This window comes from Eurosta solidaginis, chromosome 3 (genome assembly GCF_040869045.1).
Source record: "Eurosta solidaginis isolate ZX-2024a chromosome 3, ASM4086904v1, whole genome shotgun sequence".
NCBI lineage: Eukaryota > Metazoa > Arthropoda > Insecta > Diptera > Tephritidae > Eurosta > Eurosta solidaginis.
Genome location: NC_090321.1, coordinates 44,934,359 through 44,943,961, shown reverse-complemented (window position 1 = coordinate 44,943,961; position 9,603 = coordinate 44,934,359). Strand labels below are relative to the sequence as shown.

At 38.5% G+C, this 9,603-nt stretch overlaps 2 pseudogenes; both read left to right on the top strand.

Moving 5' to 3' along the window:
- Window positions 1–5,715: 5,715 nt before the first annotated feature.
- LOC137245880 (venom serine carboxypeptidase-like) lies at window positions 5,716–7,950 on the top strand (annotated as a pseudogene).
- Window positions 7,951–8,344: 394 nt separating this feature from the next.
- On the top strand, window positions 8,345–9,373 carry LOC137246353 (uroporphyrinogen decarboxylase-like; annotated as a pseudogene).
- The last annotated feature ends 230 nt before the right edge of the window (window positions 9,374–9,603 follow it).

Genomic DNA, 9,603 nt, shown 5'->3' with positions numbered 1-9,603 from the left:
TGTGCGAAAATATTGGTAGCTGCAAATCAGTTTTCCATTTGTAATAATTAAAATTAGAAAGAGAAAATGAATAAAAACAAGTAAGGATAAGTTCGGGTGTAACCGAACATTACGTACTCAGTTGAGAGCTATGGTGACAACATAAGGGAAAATAACCATGTAGGAAAGTGAACCGAGGGAAACCCTGGAATGTGTTTGTATGACAGGGATATCAAATTGAAGGTATTAAAGAGTATTGTAAAAGGCAGTGGGCCATAGTTCTATAGGTGGACGCCTTTTCGATATATCGCCATAAAGGTGGATCGATCCTTTTTTCATATTTGGTATAGAATTATATAATTTTTTTTAATTTTTCGTAATTTTCGATATCGAGAAAGTGGGCGTGGATTTCGGGCATTTTTTATACCAAGATAAAGGGAGTTCAGATAAGCACGTGAACTAAGTTTAGTAAAGATATATCGATTTTTGTTCAAGTGATCGTATTAACGGCCGAGCGGAAGGACAGACGGTCGACTGTGTATAAAAACTGGGCGTGGCTTCAAACGATTTCGCCCATTTTCACAGAAAACAGTTATCGTCATAGAGTCTATGCCCCTACCAAATTTCACAAATATTGGTAAATTTTTGTTCAACTTATGGCATTAAAAGTATTCTACACAAATTAAATGAAAAAGGGCGGAGCCACTCCCATTTTGAAATATTCTTTTATTTCTGTCATTACGGGAGTTGAATGTTGACATAATTTACTTATATACTGTAAAGATATTCAATTTTTTGTTAAAATTTAACTTTAAAAACATTTTTTTTTACAAAGTGGGCGTTGTTCGTCATCCGATTTTGCTAATCTTTGCCGGGGAGCGGGGAGAGTCTTTAGTTGTTTCATGTGCAAATTTTAAGCCGAATTTCAAAAGCAACGAATATTGATAACGATTTTTTGCCTAGGCCTGAGGAGACAATAAAAACGTCAAACCAAAATGTGTTTCTCAGGGGCCCTCGATTAAAGGTTCTAAGGCATTTTTTTTTTTTTATTGAGGAGAGTATTTAGTTGTTCCATGTGCAAATTTTAAGCCGAATTTCCAAAGACACGATTGGTAATTTTCTCTCTTTTTCACTCAGGTAAAATTTCACAATATTGCCCAAAAATTCGCAACACTTTCGTTAGCCCCCATATAATTTTGAATTTACTGCAATGGAACTCTCACCATAAAAAATTGCTCAGTCAATAAAATGTACCAGAACAATAACATTTCACCTAGGATATAATTTGGGCCAGGCTATAAAGAGAAAAGTGTTGGCAAACACATTGTCCTTAATTGTTGATGAAATAACCGACTAATCAAAAAAAAAAAAACTCTTTTTTTATAATAATATTAATAACGGCTAGATATCTCGATCGGTTATACAACACTATATAAAATATATATATTGTAATACTATGTACAAACACACACCAGATTGGCAATTTATACCATTTGGGCAATTTATTACGCAATTTATCATATAATAAATTGTAATAATAAATTACCAATTTAAAAAATTTGCGTAATAAATTGTTTCAAACTGCAAATACAACCTTGTAAAGTGTGTTTGTTTTTAAACGTCAATTACGCATTACTCACCTATGTGGTTGGCTCATCTCATCAGCTGATTTTATTTTTTTCATTTCACTGGAGTACGGATTTTCAAAAGAAGATGGCAAACTCAAAATAAAACCAAAACATTGAACTTATTTTCTTACAACACACAAAAATTTCAAAGTCTTATGTTTTCATTCCATTCCATTCTCCTAATACCAACACGCACATTTTGACAGTCTGAACAAAGGTATGTTGTTGCTGTAGAGATGAGCCAACCAGCTATCAAATTACTATTGTGTAGGCTAAATTGAGTTGTATGAACACCACTCTATTTAAATCGAAATTGCCTCAATTTATTTTTCTGTTTGAACATAGTATATTCGTAACAATATAAAATAAAAATTACTTCTCGGCTAGCATAGCTTATAGCGAATACTCTGCTGTGAGCCTAATACTATTTTCACACAGAAACTTAATGATCTCATTTCACCTTCTAATGAAATCGTAAATTTTTTGCTTTCACACAGAAGTAACTGCTCGATTAGTATGAAGGATGAAATGTCAAGCGAATAAAATGACAATGCTATATGACAGACAATCATGGTGGAACGATACAAGGTGTCAGCATGGTGACATACCTACTTACATAAATAAGAATTCCATGTACTTTGTTTTTGTAAATTCGATGTACAAATGTCAAAATCGTACTGCGCCGAAAGTTTATGTATCAAATCAAATAAAAAAAGGTTATAATCTGCTGTTCGATGCGTCCACCTTGTATCGTTCCGCCATGCAGGCAATGACATTTACTTTGACAAATGACATTTTTAAGCACTGAACACTCCAAAAACTAAGAAACTGAACGCTCCCAACAGAGTTGCATTGTGCTTTTGACTTCATTAGGCATTCGATTAGCTACTAATGAAATAAATATAGATGCGAATTTTGTAGGGAAGATTGAGCTAAATAAGCGTCTTAATGTAGAAAACTGTCTTTATTATTCAATAAGCCGTCTGTGTGAAAACAATATAACACTTTCAAAATTTATAAAAAGAAATTATATGCATTACTTCTCGTTTGGCACGTTGATATTTAAATCTTTCTCACCCATCTCAATGAGTTCAAGGAATTCCAGGACTATTGTGGTGTTAAGCCACATGAGGTAATTGAAAATTAAGTATCTTGGCACAAGAAATATTTTAACTCGAAAACAGAAGGAAGCAAATGCAAAAGAGATTTGATTTCGGAAGAAATGTTTTGTATAAAATTATTCCCGTAGGTGCCAGCAGAACCCCTGAAGCCTGGGATCAAAACTCACACTTACTGAATATAGGCTCTGATATGAAGTTTAAAAGTTAAGAGAAAAGTAAGCATCTATAAAAATAGCACTAACAAAATTACCTAGTTTCGTTTATGATTTACTGATTTTTCCACATACATAGTTCGGCAACACCAGAACGCAAATTTTGAACCGTTTCTTACCAAGAAACCTAACTGCACTATATATTTTATTTCATTGCAATCAACAACATAATTCTAGAACCAAGAGCTTTGTGACCAACACTAGGTTCACAACGTTTGGTTGGTGAAAGACATAGACTTATCCTATGTCCAAATATAGAAACACTTTTTGGTTGCATGCACATTTATTTGTTTGTTCAGCTTGAATTAAAGGAAATTCTTCATTATGTTTAGTAAAATTTTATGTAGAAACATCCTAAAATTTTGTATTTAATACTAATAAAATAAAACAAAAATTTTGTCCTTTTTTTCGATAAATTTTGGTCCCAAATGAAAACATGGTGTGGTAACCGTGTTCGCTTTTCCGAAGATGTCTCACTTGTAGATACGAGGTTAACGAATAACCGGACGATGTGTGTGTATATGCATATTATGCATAATAAGTTTCTACAAAGGTTGAACAAATGCGTGGTGGCAACGGCGCGCACCCACGTATTTGTTAAAGATTAGTTAGGCGAAAAAAAGGGGAAGAAAAATAAAAACACCAAAAAGGTTTCGTATTAATAAAAGGAATTCACAGTGTTTTTTTTATTCAATGTATATAAATACAACAAGTGTTAAGGAAGTTTTTTAACAAATGTTTTGAAAGGTCAAAATATTAAATATATTTTAGGAAATTACTAAGTATATTTTTGGAAATTGACAACTTACGTGAACGTGTGATTACGTGTTCCTTTGCTGGCTGCTGGATTAAAAGAGGACGAGCCTCTTTGCGACATGAGCCGATGAACCCGAGATACAGCTCCTTCGTTGGGTTTCCCGGCAACAAAGTTGCTATACCGCGGGCTCACAGCGGTAAAAATCTAAGATACATGCGTACCGCCACTCACACATGCCTGTGTATATTAGTGATCACAAGCATATGTGGGTGGCAGTAAGCGAAGAAAATTATGTTACGAGGGAGGGGAGATATATTTAGGCCTGTGGCCTAAACATACCGGCCCCCTTGCCGTAAGCAACAAAGAAAACATTAAAAAAAAGGGGATGCCACGTGATCGCACGTCCAGTAAGGCGGTGTAATGAAAGAAGGCAGTGCAGATGCGGACTGCAAGCACTGCACGCCAGATGGTTGACCTCACGTTTCGCTCTCCTGTGGAAAAAGAAAAGAAGTTATTAGATATACGTACGTGGTTTTAAATTCCGTGCATATTTACTTAAATATATATAAGATGGCGCATGTGTGAGGCGTGAAAGTCGGATATTTATTTTTGGCAGCCTCCCGAGACCACCAACCCGAACACGGTCGGTTGGGTTAGGAGACCGCCAATTGTGGATGCCGGTGTACCGCTCACCATCATTTCGGCGTAAATGTCAGCGCCGAGTGTAAGCCGTATTGGTGATGAGCGGTAGAATTGCGGATCCGCCAGCCGCATGAATTCAAAGGGCGCGGCAATCTTGGGGTCCACATCGGACGGTGGACTTAAGCGGTAATGGCTTTCGACGACGGCTGCTTGGGTCGTTATGCGCGTCGACGCTCCGAATTTGCGCGCAGTATGAGGGTGCATTGTCCATGTCCTTGGCGCTCCAATTGTAAATCGCGTACCAGCTCCGCATCGACGATCGTGCTGGTGGCGCAGGGATCAATAATGGCCCGAACCAGGTGTAAATGCCCACGCAATGGGCACGAAAGGCCGCATGATGGGCGATGGAGTAGCCTGGAGCAGCCGCCCTGTCCGGAAGCCTTCCGGCGTGTCGCGCGTTAGCGTCCTTGTACTGTGAGAGTACTCAAGAGAGTATGGCGTCGATTTTTTTGCCGCTGCTGTCTCTCGCGTTTGGATGGCTTGGTGGGGCCGCGTTGGAGTCCAACGTCACGGCGCCGCCAGTTATTTTGATGGTTCCGAGCTTTCTTTACTTCCTCCGCCCTTCGTTCGTGCTGCAACAGCGGTCGGAAACTGCGCATCCCGTTCCTGCTCATTGACGGTTCAGTTCTGTTTTTGCTCTCTCTTCCTCCATTTTCGCTCTCTCTTCCTCCATTTCCTCTTCCTCCACCTGCTGAGCCCAGGACTTTGTCGGCCCCATTAGGTGGATTGGCAACGTGTCATCGGACGGGCTGTCGTCGCCAATGGTTGTTGCATCATCGCGTTCAGAAAGACGCTCATCTAGATGGAGCGTGGTGTGGTGCTTTTGCTGGCACCGTTTGCAGCGATATTTGCTATTGCACTTGTCCACGCGGTGGAAGGGCGACAGACAATTCGGACAGTATTTGTGCAACAGCACGGCCCGCAACCTCTCCTCCGGGGATTTTTTCCTGTATTCGGCACAGAATCGGAGACTATGGTCCCTGCCGCAGAGCTGGCACGCGACGTCGAAACGCTTTGCGCCTCCCTCTGACTTGGCCAATAAGGTTTGATAACGGGTCATGATCTGAAAGAATATTGGTGTCATTGATCATGCCCAAATTGAGGTTAGCGGAATGTTGTTTGGGTGGCGTAAATAAAAAGAAAATTATCTCTAATATATTTTCGCAGAAGAAAAAAAAAAATTTTATTGAAATAAAATTTAGTTGAAATAAAAATTAAAGGCCATTTGCATTTTCAGGTTAGAATATTACAATGAACAGTCATATCAATTAATGACCCCAAAAGGACAGTTCATCTCTGTACTGGCACTGATGAACATGGTACAAAAATCCAACAAGCAGCAGCTCAAAACGTGCCCGTTGCACAATATTGCGAGTATATATCTGCGCTATATCGTCATGTATTCGGCGAAGCGAGTATAGCAAACGCATATTTTATCCGTACTAACGAAGAGCGCCACAAGACGGCTGTAGCGCATTTTTGGCACACTTTAAAATCGCGCGGCCACATTTACTCTGCTGCATACAGTGGTTGGTATTATGTTTCAGATGAAGCTTTCTTAACAGAATCACAGCTACGTTTGGACACACACACGGGCGCAGGTTTATTGCTTGATTCTGGTCATCCGGTTGAGGCAGCTAAACTTTACACAATAGAGGGCTTGAGGTATTTCCTGTTGCGTGAGGGTGTGGCGCATAGCGATGGAAGTAAGTTTAAATAAAACATTAAAGCACAACAATACGCACATATTTATATATATATGTAGGTAAGCACTTTGTGTGCAACAAGAATTCTCCGCAAAGTGCTTAAAGTTAAAATAGCACTACTTAAACCATTTATGTAAGAAATTAGGGTAATAGTCCAGTTGATACTGGTTTCAGTTTTACTGGTAGTGACGATGGTTATGCGGGTAATGAAAAAGATGTTGGACGGAATTTACATGAAGCTGTTATGCAATTATACGAATTATTTGGATGGCGTAATTCCAGTGGATTTTGGATTACGGGTGAATCGTATGCTGGTAAATATGTACCAGCGTTAACATATCCCATACATTTGGTGCAAAATGCAATAGACGCGGGTTTATATACCACAGAAGGGCTTAGCCATTGGTAATGGACTTTCAGATCTATTACATCAACCAAATTATAGTGATTATTTATACCAATTGGAATTGATAGATGATCGTGGTTTGCAACAGTTCCACGAACAAGAAGAAAGGGGTAAAAATGCATAGAACAACATGACATGGAATGCGCTTTCGAAATTTTGATAGTCTTATCAATGATATTATTGTGAATGGTTCACTTTTTCTTAATCTAACCGGTTTTAATTTTTACTATAATTATTTGAAAACTGATAATGACGAACCCGCTGATGCGCTTGGTAATTTCCTGCAATCGTCAACAACGCGTCGTGCCATGCATGTTGGTAATATGACTTTTCATGATTTGGGTAAAGAAAATAAAGTTGAAAGGTTTTTGAAGAAGGATGTAATGGACACGGTTGCACCATGGATATCACAATTATTAAATGATTATACTATTTGCATTTATAGTGGACAGTTGGATATAATAGTTGCTTATCCTTTGACACGTAACTGCTTAAATCATTTCGATTCACTCTCAATAGGTACATTCAATTTCGATGATTTCAAACGTTCATACTCTAACGAGGATGAATCTGTTTCCGTTCCCTACTTTTGGCAAAAATTCGATCCAGAAAATTATTCTATCTGGTTCGGTACATATAAATATAATAGTGAGCTTACAAAAGTGTTTGTGTTGTGCAATCTCATCACTGGTATGTTTCGACGTCGCGATGAAATGCGTAAGCAAGCCTTTGCTTTAGTGTGCCTGTTTGGTGAGGATAATGATAGTACCATATCCGGTGTTTGGGTGTGGCGCGGTCATGAATTAGCCTTCACCCTATCACCCGATTGGCAAGTTGATTACGATTGTTATGCATGAAGGAGATTGGATGCCAATTCGGAGGAAACTAAAGAATGAGTGCCACAATATTTTTCTTGGACAGGTACCGATAAAGATGGACGTAAATTCAATCAAGGTAAAATGCTCAAATAATTACAATATACAAGAGAAAGTAACTGGATAAAAATCAACTGAGATTTGAATGCTTGATTAGTGTTCCGCTTAAAGTTAAAGTTGACCAACTCAATGCATGCATAGTATGCCCTTTCTCAGTCATCCACAACATTAAATATCAAAGCGTACTGTAGGTCGAACGCCCTCTTTTTTGTAGTTTCAAAAATTGTAAGTCTTTCGCTTTTGTAAGCGTAGTGTGTTGAAAAACTACGAACGAAAATAAGCTGTTCTTGTTTTTTTGTAATAAAAGTTGAAAAGTAATCTTGATTTGTTTGAAATTCGCTGACGCTGATAAATACAGGGTGGAAAAACGTGTGGTTTGAACTGTGGAAGATGAAATTGCTGGATATGCAAAAAATGCTGGCCATTTAATTGAGATTTGGGGATCAACCAAAATGGTTATACTGGATGATCCATCATTTGACTCACAATAAAACGATATCATAGAGTTTATATTAAACCAAAAGATCGCTGACGAGTAATAAGTATGCGGATAACAATAGTTACTTATTTTATTTTTTATTTTTTTTGTTTGTATTACAATAACAAACCCTACTTGATACTGAGTCTGATTAGACCAAAGAGTTAAAAGTGTTATCAAAACAAAGATTTATTAAAGTTTCATGCTTAGCATCGGCTTAGAGCTGGCAGCACTCCTTAATTCTGCTAATATTCGTGACAATAACTTTATTTTTTAATGCAGAATTTTTGGTCTTTTTTTTTCGTGCCGGTCGCAGCTCTACATTTCACAAGTTATAAATTAAACCAAAACAAAACAAAGGCAACACTTTACGGTGTAATTCGCAACAGAAAGCATAGTCCAGTTAATAAACAACACAAAATGAAAGATACAAAGAACTTTCCACTGCTTAAAAATGATAATCTCTTGAGAGCAGCGCGTGGCGAGCCCGTTGACAGGGTGCCCGTTTGGGTAATGCGTCAGGCTGGACGCTATTTCAAGAGGTACGTAAGCTTCATGATTTCTTTACTATTTGTCGTACACCCGAACTGGCATGTGAAGTGACAATGCAGCCGCTGAGACGTTTCGACTTGGATGCATCTATCATATTTTCAGACATTCTAGTAATACCGCAAGCACTTGGTGTGACAGTGGAAATGCATGCGGGTGTGGGTCCCGTTTTCCCAGAACCATTGCAAACACCTGCTGATTTAGCAAAGCTCACACCTGAGGGAGCGGTGGGGCGCTTGACATATGTTGGCGATGCTATTACAATGATGCGCCACAAGCTAGAAGGACGTGTGCCACTTATTGGTTTCACGGGTGCACCGTGGACACTAATCGGTTACATGATTGAAGGGGGCGGCAGTAAAACGATGTCTAAATCAAAAGCTTGGGTTATCGATTTTCCAGTAGATTCAAAAAAGCTATTAAGCATGGTGACTGACGCCATTGTTGATTATTCGGAAATGCCGACAAAGGCCGGTGCAAAATTGCTGCAAATTTTCGAATCTTCAGCAGAGCATTTAAGCAAAGAAGATTTTCTGAAATGGGCAGTACCCTACATAAAGAAATTCGTGATAAGTTGGTCGAACGTTTGCAGCAACAATCAATACCTTTAGTGCCTTTGACACTATTTGCTAAAGGTGCTGGCCACTCATTGAAAGAGCAAGCAACTTTGGATTATGACATTATAGGCTTTGATTGGACTGTGGATCCAGTAGAGGTACGGAAGCAAGTTGGTCCAAATATTGCTTTGCAAGGCAATTTAGATCCGCAGGATATGTATAAAATACCAGAAGAAATTCGTGCAAGCAACGTTATATTGCAAATCTAGGGCACGGTATTACGCCACAAACGCCAATTGTAAGCATGGAAGGTTTTGAGGATGCTGTGCATAAAGCACTTTAAAAATTCCAAACTGATAATGCGAATATAAAGATGTAGCATTGTTTTCATTTGACTTCTATAGTGGCTTATTGTTTTGTAGTAAGTAAAAAGGAATAAATGATTTGGTTGTTTGGTTTTCAGGAAATTGTTTAAAGCTGTTGAAAAAAATGGTTTGTGCTTGAGATTTTCCATGTGAGAAGTCATTCATTAACCATATTTTTATGTCGCTGTTAGCACATTACTCAGTGGTG